This window comes from Cnephaeus nilssonii (assembly GCF_951640355.1).
Source record: "Cnephaeus nilssonii genome assembly, chromosome: 16".
Classification (NCBI taxonomy): Eukaryota; Metazoa; Chordata; class Mammalia; order Chiroptera; family Vespertilionidae; genus Cnephaeus; species Cnephaeus nilssonii.
In genome coordinates, this window is record NC_137087.1 from 18,873,780 (window position 1) to 18,889,211 (window position 15,432).

General features: G+C 41.4%; 1 protein-coding gene across 3 annotated transcripts in view; it reads left to right on the forward strand.

Moving 5' to 3' along the window:
- Window positions 1–1,943: 1,943 nt before the first annotated feature.
- Window positions 1,944–15,432, forward strand: part of MICU1 (mitochondrial calcium uptake 1) — a 179,158-nt gene continuing 165,669 nt past the window's right edge. For 2 of the 3 annotated variants that reach the window (XM_079793297.1, XM_079793295.1), the window contains exon 1: window positions 1,944–2,097. The gene's annotated coding sequence lies outside the window, so the exon portion shown is untranslated. Of the gene's footprint in view, window positions 2,098–2,160; window positions 2,454–15,432 lie in introns of those variants that run through there. The other variant, XM_079793296.1, reaches the window with a different exon arrangement.

A 15,432-nucleotide genomic window follows, 5' to 3' on the forward strand; every position in this document is an offset into this window, starting at 1 on the left:
TAGTTATTATTCATAAAAATATGTTATTTGTATTATTATTTTTAATGACAATAAAATTTTATTGAATGAAAAATGTTGTAATTTCTAATATAATAGGTATTTTTATGTATAGCACACATAAACAAAAGTTGTTTGGAGTAGTCCTCAATAATTTTTTTTAACCTTCACCTGAGGATATTTTTCCATTGATTTTCAGACAGAGTGGAAGTGAAGGGGGTAAGGGGGGAGAGAAACGTGAGACACACATTGATTGGTTGCCTCCCCCACGAGCCTTGACCGGAGCTGGGGATCGAACCTGCAACCGAGATATGTGCCCTTGACTGGGAATTGAACTCATGACCCTTCAGTCTGTGAGCTGATGCGCTAACCACCAAGCTACCCAGCCAGTGCCTCAATAATTTTTAAAGGGCTACTGAAAACAAAAAGTATGAGAAACACTGATTTATGTTTTTACATATTATTAAATAATTTGCTCAAATGGTTATTTAGTTTTATATAGACAAATATTGCCTAAAGTCAGGATTGAATTGCAACAATTCTTAAAAATTGATTTTTTTTCAAAACTTATATATTGATCATTTCTTTTTTCCTTGTTCTGAGAAACAGTTGACTCAACAACTACTTAAGGTTTCATGAGTCTCCAAAATGTTCCATAGTAATCTAGGACACAATTTGAAATTCCCATCGTTAATAAGCATGCTGCCTGGGAAGGATACCATGCCAAGTGCCTACTAATAAATGGGGAAGGATTTCTTTAACCCATTTCTCATTTAATAGAGAACAGGCTCTAATGGAAAGACACATGAAAAAATGTGTCTTTTACATTTTGATAGCTAAGAAGCAAGTCAGGAGAGATGTTTAACTCCTGAGGCAGGTAGATCCAGAGGACAACAGATCAAAGAATACTGCTTAAGGGTAGGGACCAGGTCTGTGTCCCAGCCACATACAGCATTTACGCATTATTGGGGTCTGAGCCTGCTTCCCCACCTGCAAATAAATAAAAACAGTCTCCATTCATAGGGTAGTTAGTTGTAAGCAAACATTGGGTTGGATGTAAAGGGCTAGCACAGTGAACACAATCATTTGTTCTATTATTGGGGAGGGACGGTCACCTGAGAAGAAATGGAGAAAATAGTTGTTTTGCTTACTTCACAATTTAATTCAGTTATAGTTCTGTTGCCTTCTTTTGTTTCCAACCTTGTAGCCTTTTCTGCAGCTCTGCTTAAGAAATTCTTCAGGATTTTTTAAATTTGAAAGTTCTCTCCTATCATAATAAAAATATTTTCCTTCTGTTTCCATAGCCAGAGGATCCTTCTCTATCCTCACTTCTCACAGCAACAATAGAGAAAAACATATTAGCTTAGGGCCTGGCCAGCATGACTCAGTGGTTGAGCATCGGCCTGTGACCCAGGAGTCACAGTTCTATTCTCAGTCGGGGCACATGCCTGGGGGGTGCGCAGGGACTAAGCGCTCCAATATACTAGTTTGCAAAGAGAACACTTGAAAAAACCGTACAGTAGAGGAAATGATGAGGTTTCTAAATTGAAAAAAGTTTCAAGGTCAGGAAATGAAATTTCTACCCGAAGCCTAAAACCTAAATGTAGTTCAAAAGGAACAATTCTCAACTCACTGTGGTCAGTTTTCTTTTCACGGACTCCTTTTCCCTTAGTCAAACGGCACCAACGAGGTGACAGAGGACACAGTACAACTCTTAGATTTCTATAAACTCTGTGTGTGTGTGTGTTTGAGTGTGTGTGTGTCTTTCCCGCCTAAACACTGAGGGGGCGGGGCCGGGGCCGAGACAGGGGCGGGGCCAGAGAGCGGGGCGGGGCCAAGGCTGGGACGGGGCCTGAGGGCGGGGCGGGGCCGGGCCGAGGCCGGGTCGAGGCGGGTCGTTTCCGCGTTCCCCGCCTCCCACTCCTTTCCTCCGTGCCCCGCCCACACGCATTTCGCCGCTATCCCGACAGGCCCAGCGGCTAGGGGAGTCACCTGGAGGTGGGCGGTGGTGGAGGCTCGTCTCGGCTGCTTCTTCGTCTCTATGGTTCTCTGAGGTGGGAGGATTTGACGCAGAAGCAACTGGCGCTTCAGCGTGGACGGGTGAGTGCTGAACTCTGACGGGTGTGAGGAGACAGACATTATTTATGGGAGGCAAAATGGAAGGGGGTGCAAAACGGCTTTGGGGACCTGGTCTCCGGGGCCGGCCGTTTGTCTGCTCTGGGCTCTAGGCGACTTCTCTGATCGGGCGGGGGTCGCTGTCTCTCCCCGAGGCGCCCGTTCGGGGGCTGGAGAGGAGTCCCTAGTCTTCCCTGCTTCGCGTCGGCCGCTTCTCTCGATTTCGCCCGTCCCTCCTCCTCCGTCCCGGGAGAAGTTCTCCGGGTGCCGAGTTCCCTCCCGGCCGCTGGGTCCACTCGGGCGCCGGCGTCCGTCTCCCCACGGGCGGCCCGGAGGCGCAGGTAGACTGGGTCGGGTCCATGGGTGTGTGTGGGTGTGGTTGGAAGAGGGTGGGGAGCTTACAGTTAGATCTCGGGTGGGGGGAAGTATCAGTCATTGAAAGGAAACAAGTGGAAAGTCAGTGGGGACCCGAAGGAGCAACACCAAGTGCCGGCTTCTTGGACTGTTGAGTTTTTGTTTTCTCCAGTGCCTTCCCGGTCCCGTTCTCTCCCAGGTTTCCTGCTCGCCATCCTATCCTCACCCACCACACGATGTTGCGAGAATGAGCCAGGTGTTACTGACTCTGTGTGAATGTGGGCAGAGAGTTTAAAACGGACTGTTAAGCTGCTGTCTCTGTGATCTTAATGTTTATGGTTTCTTTGCCTTCTCTTTCAGGTGCCTCAAATATGTTGTAGGCATTTGAAATATTAGTAGAATAGCCATTGTATAGCTAACGGGCTAAAGTAAAATGTGTTATTCTCCCCGTGGTACCTGTAAAGACCCATTTTCTTTCCATTATGTTATAAATAGATGTGACTATCACAGTGTTTTTGGGTGGGTTCTTGGATATACCTTTTGTTTATGTTAAAGCATCCCTTTGGGTCATGTGTGCAAGTGACCTTACCGTGGAAGAAAGGAGTGTGCAGGTAAAGTGAAACTGTTTTGAGTTGAGAGCAGTAGGAGACTTTAGATTTCATTAAAACCATATGACCAATTAGTAAAATGTCAGCATCTTAAAAGCATAGATGTTGACCAGGATGATCAACCTGCTGTCTTACTGGTGTTGGACAAGGTGATGAGCTTGTTGATTATCACCTTATCTTAAGAACTTTTAAGAACCTTCTACCTCTTGTGTGAGGGAAGGTGGCTCTGGCCTCCAGCTGCTCTTTATTGTCACCCTTCATAGGTCCCTGATTATCTCTTCCACTTAAGAACATCACTCTGGCTAGCTAATTATGGCAAGAAAGTGTCATTAACACCTTCTAAGTGTCCTTAATTACTGAGGATTATAAAACAGAGTAATACTGGCAATAAGCATAGGTTCAGGAGTGGGTTGTATGTCTTGGGGAAAGAATTAGTTAATAAAAACCAATAAGCAAGAGTAAAAAAGTGTGTATTGCTGTCTTTATAATCTATAGAATATTTACTATATTTAGTAAGTAGACTTTTTACATTCTCAAGGGGTTCATCTTGAGACTGACTTTCCTATGGTATCCTATATAATAAAAGGCTAATACGCAAATCCACCTAACGGCGAATGACCAGTTGCTATGATGTGTACTGACCACCGGGGGTCAGACGCTCAATGCAGGAGCTGCCCCCTGGTGGTCAGTGTGCACCCACAGGGGGAGCACTGCTCAGCCAGAAGCCAGGCTCACCGCTGGCGAGCGGCGGTGGTGGGAGCCTCTCCTGTCTCCGTGGCAGCACTAAGGATGTCCAACTGCCAGCTTAGGCCCACTCCCAGGACATCCCCTGAGGGCTCCCAGACTGCGAGAGAGTGCAGGTCAGGCTGAGGGATCCCCTGCCAAGTGCACAAATTTTGTGCACTGGGCCTCTAGTTTAAGAATAAAACAATAGTATGTAATGTCTCCCATAATGCAATATTATGCAAAATAATTGTAACTGAAAGATTTGACCCTCCAGACCTTATATTATTTAACATTATAGGACTAAAGTAATTGATAGTTATTAAACCTAATGTGGCCACTTTTAATCTTTCGTTTTACCTCTTTTTTAAAAAAATTATCTTTATTGTTGCAAGTATTACAGATGTCCCCCCCCCCCTCGATTAGCCCCCTCCACCCTGCACCTGTCCCCCATCCTCCAGGCCTTCATCACACTATTATCTGTGTCCATGGGTTATGCATATATTCTATCAGTTCTTTGGTTAATCTCTATTCCCGCCTGCCTTCCCTCTGAGATTCATCAGTCTATTTCATGCTTCTATGGCTCTAGATGTATTTTGTTCATCAGTTTATTTTTTTCATTAGATTCCACATATGAGTGAGATCATGTGATACTTGTCTTTCTCTGACTGGCCTATTTAACTTAGCATAATACTCTCCAGGTCCCTCCGTGCTGTCTGAAGGGTAAGAGATCCTTCTTTTTTATCGTTGCATAGTATTCCATGGTGTAAATGTACCACAGCTTTTTTTATCCACTCACCTACTGATGGGCACTTAGGCTGTTTCCAGATCTTAGCTATTGTAAATAACGCTGTTATGAACATAGGAGTGCATATATTTTTTTCTGATTGGTGTTTCAGGTTTCTGATTGGTGTTTGAGGCATATAATTCTTTAATTTTTTGAGGAAACTCCATAGTGTTTTCCATAGTGGCTGCACCAGTCTGCATTCCCACTATCAGTGTACTAGGGTTCCCTTTTTCCACATCTTCACCATCACTTGCCATGTGTTGATTTGTTGATGGTAGCCATTCTGACAGATTTGATTAGTGACTTTGAGCATTTTTTCATGTCTTAACCATCTGTATGTCCCCTTTGGAGAAATGTCTATTTAGGTCCTTTGCCTATTTTTAATTGGATTGTCTTTCTTTTGTTAAGTTGTATGAGTTCCTTATATATTTTGGATATTAACCCCTCATCAGATGTATCATTGGCAAATATGTTCTCCCATACAGTGGGCTCCCTTTTCATTGTTGATGGTTTCTTTTGCTGTGTGGAAGCTTTTTATTTTTATGTAGTCCCATTTGTTTATTTTTTCCTTTTGAGCAATTTTTACAATGGCTATAGCACTTGCTGAACATTAGCCATTTCTTCCCCATATAGAATTGTTTAATATATCCCTTTTTAAAAGAGAATCAGTTTTTTAAAAGTTTACTCACAACTTTTTCCCCTCTCAGAATAAAAATAGTTTGCTTTTGTGCCTAGAGGAAAAGTTAATTCTTTTAAAATAGATTTTCTACACACTTTGGTAAGTTATGAGAAAATTGTTAATGCTTTTAAGGTATTAAATATTGATTTCTGAGCATATAGGAGAGGAAGACACATGGGCATATTTCCCATGTTCCATATTTCCTGTTATAAAAGTAATAGGTGTTTATTTTGGAAAATAGAAGTTATAGAAAATATAACATTGAAAGTAAAAAATCGTAATTTATCTTTTCCTCTGCCACAGCTAACCATTAGTTTCCTTGCATGTTTGGGAATCAGTGTGAAAAAGCAAAGAGTCTAAAGTCAGACTCTGTGGGAAAGATGGTACTAATAGCACTAGCCTTACTTCCTCTAACCTTAGAAACCCCAGAAGAGAAAGAACTTTCTTTTTTCTACTGTATGGGAGGGAGTCTCATTGGCTTGACGGGTCATTGTCCATCCTAGAGGCAATCTCTGTAGCTAGAGTGATAGAATGCTTTGTGTGGCCAGGCTTGGCTCTTGTTCCTACCCTAGAGTGGATTGTAGGGGGTATACAGTTTCAAACCACATGAATTAAGGGTAGGAGGCATATAATTGCTAAAGGAAAATTGAGGTGTTATTTCTCAGAGATGGGAGAGTTGCTGGAAAGGCAAAAATAACAGATGTTCACTAAAATAATTTTTATGTATTTGTTTTTTAATTAAGAGAACTTGCTTTCCTTTCCCAGTATAAATTAAATTATACTTTACAGTGTATATGTTGATTCCCCCCACCCTTTTTTAAAATATATTTTTATTGATTTCAGAGAGGGAGGGAGAGGGAGAGAGAGATAGAAACATCAATGATGAGAGAGAATCACTGATCGGCTGCCTCCTGCACACACTCCACTGGGGATCGAGCCTACAACCCGGGCATGTGCCCTTGACTGGAATCGAACCTGGGACCCTTCAATCTGCAGGCCGACGCTCTATTCACTGAGCCAAATCAGCAGGGCTCCCCTCCCCCCCCCTTTTTAAATCCTTACCCAAGGATATGTTTTTATTGATTTTTAGAAAGAGGAAGGGAAGATGAACATTAATGTGAGAGAGAAACATAGATCAGTTGTCTCCTGTGTGTGCCCCGACTGGGGATCAAACCCTCCTCCAGCTGACTGAGCCACATGGCCAGGATGATTTTTTCGTTTTTAATATCTGTTATTTTATTAATTTATAGAACTTAAACTCTTCAAGTGCCTGGGTTGGGTGCTCAATCCCCAGTGTGAGGCATGGTGATAGATGATTCTCTCATCATTGATGTTTCTATCTCTATCTCCCGCTCCCTTTCTCTCTGAAATCAATAAAAACATATTTAAAAAATAAACAAGTAAGCCCTAACCGGTTTGGCTCAGTGAATAGAGTGTCGGCCTTCGGACTCAAGGGTCAGGTTTGATTCCAGTCAAGGGCATGTATCTTGGTTGCGGGCACATACCCAGTAGGGAGTGTGTAGGAGGCAGCTGATCGATGTTTCTCTCTCATCAATGTTTCTAACTCTCTATCCCTCTCTCTTCCTCTCTGTAAAAAATCAATAAAATATATTTAAAAATAAATAAACAAGTAAACTCTTCAAGTGCATGTATTTTTACTCTTACTGTATCTTTAACTCTGGAGGATTCAAATTTTCTAACTTTAATATTATGCTTATTTGGCAGTTTGTTAAAATTGATTTTTTATAAATATTTTTACTACAGTGGATTAATTTGATTAACAAACTACAACTTATAAATAGTAAATTAATATGTTCTAAGTATTTAAGTATATGTAGGTAGTATGGTTAAATGCTTGATTCTCTTCAATTATTTCATGTGTTTATTTGTTTTAAATATATTTTCACTTATTTCAAAGAGGAAGGAAGAGGGAGAGAGAGATAGAAACATCGATGATGAGAGAGAATCATTGACCGGCTGCCTCCTGCACACCCCCTACTGGGGATCAAGCCCACAACCTGGGCATGTGCCCTTGACCAGAATCGAACCTGGGACTCTTCAGTCTACAGGCCGACGCTCTATACACTGAGCCAAACTGGCTGGGGCCGTGGTCGACAAACTGTGGCTCGCGAGCCACATGTGGCTCTTTGGCCCCTTGAGTGTGGCTCTTCCACAAAATACCACGGCCTGGGCGAGTCTATTTTGAAGAAGTGGCGTTAGAAGAAGTTTAAGTTTAAAAAATTGGGCTCTCAAAAGAAATTTCAATCGTTGCACTGTTGATATTTGGCTCTGTTGACTAATGAATTTGCCTACCACTGGGCTAGGGCAATTATTTCATGTTTTAAAAAGTGTAGAAACCACTTCACTTGTGTATTATATGAAAAATATATCACTATAATTGTCACTAATTGCTGTCACTGGGTATTAACTTTAAAACTGTAGTTAAGCCCTGGCCGGGTGGCTGGGTTGGTTGTATCATTGTCCTTTTGGTTCCAGTCAGGATACATACCCAGATTGTATGTTGGATCTCTGGTCAGGGCATGTGCGGGAGGCAACCAATTGATATTTCTCTGCCACATTTCTCTCTCTCTCTCTCTCTCTCTCTCAAATCAATTTTTTAAAAAAACTGTAGTTAACATTAATGTCTGGTTTTGTATCTTTATGTATTATTCTGATGATTCATTGTATTTTTAGAGAAAATATAATTGAAGCAACATTGTTTACTCCACTGTCTTGTCTTTGGAAAGAAATGTTAACAGTTCATTTCAATGAACATTGGAACTTTAATTGCTAACATTGGTGGCACATGCTTTAGTTTAGACAGATCTGTATTCTAAAACCCAACTCCATCATTTCTGGGTGTTGTGAAAATTACTTAATTTCTCTGAACTTGAGTTTACTCCATTTGAAAAATTGAAATAATACCTATCTTTGGGGTTCTTGCGAGGATTAACTTAATGTATGCCAAGTGTCTTGGATATAGTAGGTTCTCATTAAATATCCTAATATATAAAAACCCTGGGTTGTAACGACCAGTAATGACCAAGGCTCGACCAACCGGAAGTCAGTCCTGCAGTCAGCGCTTACTGCTTCCACTGCAGGTGTGGTGCTCCAGCACTGACTGCTGAGGAGCTGTGAATCAGGGTCAGAGAGAGGCCTGAAGAGAGAAGCAGGGACTGATCCATTGCTGCTGTGGCAGCTTTTGATTAGCACTTGACTCTCTCTCTCCCAGTCTGGCCAGCAGCTGCGCCTCTATTTCTCTCCAGGCCTCCACCGGGGCTTCTGATCAGCCCCGACTTTCTGATCAGGCCCCATTGATAGGCCCAGAGACGCTGACTGGCATAGAAATTGACCAATCAGAACCAAATTGGCCGGCAGAGGAGGGCAGTTGGGGGCGAGATCAGGCCAGCAGGAGAGGGCAGTGGGGGAGAGATCAGGCAGGCAGGCAGGCAGGCAGAGGGGTTAGAGGCAATCAGGCAGGCAGGCTGAAGCAGTTAGGGGCGATAAGGCAGGCAAGCAGGTGAGCAGTTAGGAGCCAGCGGTCCCAGATTGTGAGAGGGATGTCCGACTGCCGGGATGTCACTAGCTCTTGGATTTCCAAAGAGGTGCTAATTTAGCCTCTGCCTGAGGCCACCCAGCAGGAGCTATGGAGAGATCTGCAGATTCCTCTTCTTTGTTTGGGTTTTGGAGGTGCCCAGATGAGTCCCAGCTGTGAAGCAATGCAAGCTGCTGTGGGGCCTTTGGCCTTATTTTGGATGTTCTGGGTCTCTCTGACCCAGCTGCAGTTTGTTAGGTAAGTTTAGAATTCAAAGGACCAGGCCATTCATATGCAAAAGCCTCTGCACTTAGCTTGAATGGGGCGGAGTCTCAGGGCGGAGCAAACAGCAATGGCTTCCCGTCAGCCCTGCCCTAATAGGCCCCTGGGTCTCAGTGTCCCTTGGTAATCGCTGCAAGCACCTCTGAGAGAAAGCCGCCCTCGAGTTCTGCCGGCTGCCAGACAGTCCAATTTCTCCCCATATGAGTCTGGGTCCCCAGAGTCTCACCCAGAACTGGAGTTCAGAGCAGTCAGGAGCTTGTGTCTCCCTCCCGCTTGAAAAAGCCAGCCGCGTACTCAGTTGGCAGCCCTCTCTGCGCGTGCGCACCTCTGTACCTCTGCCTTCCGCAGCTCCTGTGAGTCTCAGTGTGCTTTTCTCTTTCCTTCTAGTTGTAGAATTTCCACTCAGCCAGCCTTCCTGTGGTTCTGGATGATGTCCATTTTGTCTTTTAGTTGTAGTTTTGAAATTTTTGTGCGAGGCAGCAGTTTAGGTGTTTACCTATGCCGCCATCTTGGTTTCTCCAACTATATTGTCCTTCATTCAGTCCTTCTTGATATTGGCAGGTGTTTACATTACATATTGCATATCTATATAATAAAGAGCTAATATGCAAATTGACTATCCCTCCAACACACAAGATGGCCACCCCCATGTGGTCAAAGATGGCTGCTACAAAATGGCCGGCAGGGGAGGGCAGTTGTGGGTGATCAGGCCAGCAGGGGAGGGCAGTTGTGAGGGACCAGACCTGCAGGGGAGGGCAGTTGGGGGAGACCAGGCCTGCAGGGGAGGGCAGTTGGAGGTGACCAGGCCTGTAGGGGAAGGCAGTTAGGGGTGACCAGGCTGGCAGGGGAGAGCAGTTTGGGGCAAGCGAGCCAGCAGGGGAGCAGTTAGGCGTGGATCAGGCTAGCAGGGGAGTGGTTGGGGGGGGGGGGGTCAGGCTGGCAGGCAGAAGTGGTTAGGGGCAATTAGGCAGGCAGGCAGGTGAGCAGTTGGAAGTCAGCAGTCCTGGATTGTGAGAGGGATGTCTGACTGCCCGTTTAGGCCCGATCCCACCGAGGGACCCCAGATTGGAGAGGGTGCAGGCTGGGCTGAGGGACACACACCCCCATGCATGAATTTCATGCACTGGGCCTCTAGTATAGCAATAAACTAGAAAACTTTGTTTAAACAAAATATTTATTAGTGTACTGCCAAAGTATTTGCAGATTGCCTAATTTAAGTACGGTAACTTTCATGCTAAGGGAATGTATTGAGAGGATTTTACATAAACTCTGAGCTCAGTATAGTTTAGTATTAAGTGGAAGATACACTATACGAGGATAACTAGGTGTTGGACATCTCAGGAATTCAGATTAGAATTTATGGTGACTTTTGGTAATAGAAATTATAAAAATGGATTTGTTTTTATTTTGAAGGATAAGTTCAGTGTTGAACTCCTGTGAAGAAGTAATGCTTTGAGAATATGATATGTTAGATACCTGCAGGTGGAAGAGAGAACAGTTTAGAATGTTTCTTGAAAAACAAAAAAAAAGCAACTGTGTAATTGAAAAACTTGTGAGAAGTGATTGACATTAAATACAATTAATGATCTGGCATTGGGAAATTAAATATTGCTGCATTAGGATGAGAGGTGTTTTAGCCCTATTTATGAGAAAAGAAACAACTAGAAATGGGTTCATCTTTATTTCCCCAAACTAAGAGTAATCAGGTTTTTTGTTTGTTTGTTTTTTCAAATTGTAAACATTTTAATGCTAACTTCAAGGTGGGTTTTACTGATTATGAGAAAATTGAAACTTTAGTATAATCTTTGAGAAATAGATCCTCATCATTCATGTTAGCTACACAAATAATAGTTGCATTTTTCTTCAAAGTGATTTAATGGTGGTTATTAAACTTAAAATGCCTATCCTAATAGCATTGCTTATTCAGACTTAAACAGTTACTTGATGTCTATTTCTAATCCCCAAGTTTTCAAGTATAATTTAAGTTTTGCTTTTTAAAGTTTGTATCTTGAGTATTGGAATTAAATCAGCAAGCTATTTTTTTTCCTTTAAAAAATAAACATTATTTTGATTGTCTACTATCCTATTAGGATTAAGTGAGATTTTATACCATAGCATAGAGCGGGCTTTAGAATTTAAGCTGTAATACATCTTTCTAATGTAGCTCTTATGTCTCTACCTTCCCTTCCTATTCCTTCCCCCACGTTCTAGTCACAGTGAACTACTTTTTGCTCCCCCTACAAGCCACGTCTTTTTGTGTCTTTATGCCTTTCATAGGTTGTTTGTTGTACTTTGAAAGCCTCTCCACCATCCTGACATCCTCCAAGTGGTGAGATACTATTCATCTTTAAACTAGGTTAATGAGTTCTCCAATTCATAAAACTTCCCTCCACTTGATAGTGGTTATTTTCCTTTGTGGTTCCCATAATAATTATTTTTACCTTTAAAAACTATTCTTTTTCTTTTGTGGAGCAATTGTATGTATTTTCTATGAGACTGAGTGTTTCTTGATGCCAGGAACTGAGTCTTTTTCACCATCATATCCTGAACATCTGTCATACAGACAAGCTCAATACATGTTTGGTGAACAAATGCGTAAATAAGATATTTCATCTGCTTTAAAAATCAGAGTAGAAACAGGATATAATCCAGTAGATTAAGATTGCATTCTGTAACCTTTATCAATCTGAGACATTCATATAACTTATTTGGACACATCTAGAAAATTCCATCTACACATTCTACCACACATCAATAAACATGTTTTATCTGTACAAAAGCACTGGAGAGAGAGAGGAAAATCATATTTCATCCCTCAAGGAGCTCATAGTCTAATGGTGGAAACAGACCAATGAATTGGTAATTACAATTAAATTTATGCTAAGTAAAATTTTAAATTAAGTTTATCAGTTTCACTAGACATATTCTAGGTGCTCAGTAACCACATATGGCTAGTGGTCACTGTATTGAACAGTGCAGATATAAAACCTTCTGTCATTGTAGCACATTCTACTTGACAGAAGTGTTGTAGAACATTATAAATAGACTTGAGTCTATATTCTCTAGTTTCACATGATACTAGAGAATTTCAACCACATTCCTTTCTTGTTAAAATAAAACTTGCTTTTAGATTTGGAAATTATCAAGTAGATTATATTGCAATTCAAATAAAGTAGCATTGCTAATTTTTTCAGGTCTTTGATTTGTAATAGCATTTAAATTAAGTGGTTTTAGAATTTGATTTTCAACTTCAGTATTGATATCATCTAACTTTCCATCCTAATAATTCCCAAGATGGTAATGAAACATAATGGTTAGAGCAATGACTTTGGGATTGTAGAAATTTTCCTCTGCCATCTGCAGATTTCTTAGAAGCATTGAGCTTTGGTGTCCTTCTCAGTTATATTGGAGTAATAATAATACCTCAAGGATCATTGATGATAAAAAAAGATAATGGATATCAGGCCCTTGGCATAGTACCCCTCACAGATTAGTGTTCATTAAATGCTAGTATTAAAGGGAACTCGAACAACCAGTTGTATAAATGAAAAAACACTTTTTAGAAAGTTGGGAAGATTGGAATATGGACTGCATATTAGATCATATTAAGAAATATTATTGCCGAAACCGGTTTGGCTCAGTGGATAGAGCATCAGCCTGCGGACTGAAAGGTCCCAGGTTCGATTCCGGTCAAGGGCATGTACCTTGGTTGCGGGCACATCCCCAGTAGGGGGTGTGCAAGAGGCAGCTAATCGATGTTTCTCTCTCATCGATGTTTCTAACTCTCTATCCCTCTCCCTTCCTCTCTGTAAAAAATCAATAAAATATATTTTAAAAAAAAAGAAATATTATTAAACTAGAGGACCGGTGCATGAACATTCATGCACTGGAAGGGGGGTCACTCAGCCTGGCCTGCCCCCTCTCACAGTCTGGGAGCCCTCAGGGGTGGGAGGCAACCTGGCGATCAGGAGAAAGCGACGCCCCATCACACCTCTGCTGCTGCCACTGCCAGCAGCGTGAGCCTCCACCGGCCCTGGTTACCTGAGCCTCGGGTGGCTCTGGGTGGCTGGGCAGCCGCCTCTGAGGCTTGCCTGTGCCTTGGGCTGGCCCTGGGCAGCTGGGGGGCTGAAGGGACTGGGGGACTCCAGAGGCAGGTGCATGGAGTGTCCGGGTTCGGCCATGCTGCACACCTGCCACCCTGGCGGGGCTGAGGGGAATGGGCGCCACCATCTTGTGGTTGTGGGCACCACCATTTTGAGGGCGTGACAGTCAATTAGCATATTCCCTCCTTATTGGCTGTAGGCGCCTTCATCTTTGTGAGGGCATGATGGTCAATTAGCATATTCCCTCTTTATTAGATAGGATTTGTTTAGTGTAACAGTGACATGATTATGCAGAAAGAAAGTCCAGATTTTTAGAGACATACTAAATACTAAAATATATAGCTGTGAAATGATTTGATGTCTGAGGGTTGCTTTAAAATAATTCACAAAGAGAAAGAGGAATAAAAGGGAGGCCAAGGCAGCTGGAGTTTTCAATGCAGAATCCTCGACATTAGAGAGCTGAAAGGAGGGAGAACTCCTGAGATCTGCAAAGGCTTCCCCTCAAATATTCACATCTGATCATTGATGTGAGGAAACTACCCAAGGCTAGAAAAGTAACCAGTTGAAAAGATAAGAGATAACTATACTCAGAGTTCTTGTAGAGGCAGGAATAGTGTTTTTTTCCAATCAACCGGAGTAGAAATGTCTTAACAGGTCATCATGTAGATGTCGAGTCTTCAGAAGGGTTTTCTTTAGTAGTGCCATAAATTAACCTTAAACTATATGCTGCTCTGGCCCAGCCTGAAAAGCTTAAAAGCAAGACCTGAAAGTGTCAAACTGTGTCCAGGTTACTGAATTGTGTCCTAGAACTAAGCTCAAGAATAGTTACAGGAATACAAAAACATTCAGCACTCAACAAAGTAAAATTCACAGTGTCTGGCATCCCATCAGAAATTACTAGACATGCAAAGGAGCTGTAAAATATGATCCATAATCATGAGGGAAAAAATCAATAAAAACTGAAACAGAATAGAATTAGTAGAAAGATATGTTTAAACATTTTTATAGCCCTCTGGTTTGGCTCAGTGGGTAGAGTGTTGGCCTGAGGACTGAAGGGTCCCAGGTTCAATTCTGGTCAAGGGTACATGCCTGGGTTGTGGGCTCAATCCCCCGTAGGGGGTGTGTAGGAGGCAGCCAATCAATGATTCTCTCTCATCATTGATATTTCTATCTCTCCCTCTCTGAGATAAATAAAAATATATTTAAAATTTTTTATAATTATATTCCATATGCTCAGAAACTAGAAGATTGAATATGTTAAATAGAAACACGGAAGATCTAAAAAAAAAAAAAAAAGACCCAAATTGAACGGAACCTCCAGAGATGGAAACTACAATGTCTGAGTCTTAAAAAAACAAAAGCAAAACATTGATGAGATTATTAGCAAATTAAACATTGAAGAATAAGACTAATCAAGGCTCGTGAAATAATCTATGAAGAGTTCTTGCTAAAAGTACTTAATTTGACTCCAATCAAGCTTTTAAATATAACTTCCAGATTACAGGAAATGAACGGATTAGAGAAACAATTTAAACCATGCTATAAGGAAGCAATTAGATAAATTTAGAATTTAAGAAATGCTATAATACATTGTTGCTCTGTTCTTTTAAAAAATTAGGGTTGTGCTGTGATTATACAACATGGTGAATAGACTAAATGTAACTGACTTGTATGCTTAAAGATGGTTAAAATGGTAAATTTTATGTATATTAACAATTTAAAAAAATAACCATTTTTAAGTATGCACTTAGGAGGCATTAAGTACATCTGTGTTGTTGTACAAACATTACCACCATTCATTTTCAGAACTTTTATTTCCTTTTCAAACAGAAAATTCTATACCCATGAAACAATAATTCCTCCTCCCAATCTTACTTTCAGTTTCTATGAATTTTATTCCTGTAAGTACCTCATATGAGTCCAATCATAAAATATTTGTCTTTGTGCCTGGCTTATTTTACTTAACATATGTCTTTAAGGTTCATCCATGTTGTAGGATATATCAGAATTTTTTTTCAAATTTTTATTATGCTAGAATACAAATATAAAACTTAACATCCTAACCATTTAAAGTGTATAGTTCAGTGGTATTAAGTACATTCAAATTCTTGTAAAGTCATCACCATCATTCATCTCTAGAACTCTTTTTATTATGCAGAAGTGAAATTCTACATCCATTAAACAACAACTCTCCATTACTCTTTTCCACCAGTTCCTGGCATCTGCTATTCTACTTTCTGTCTCTATGA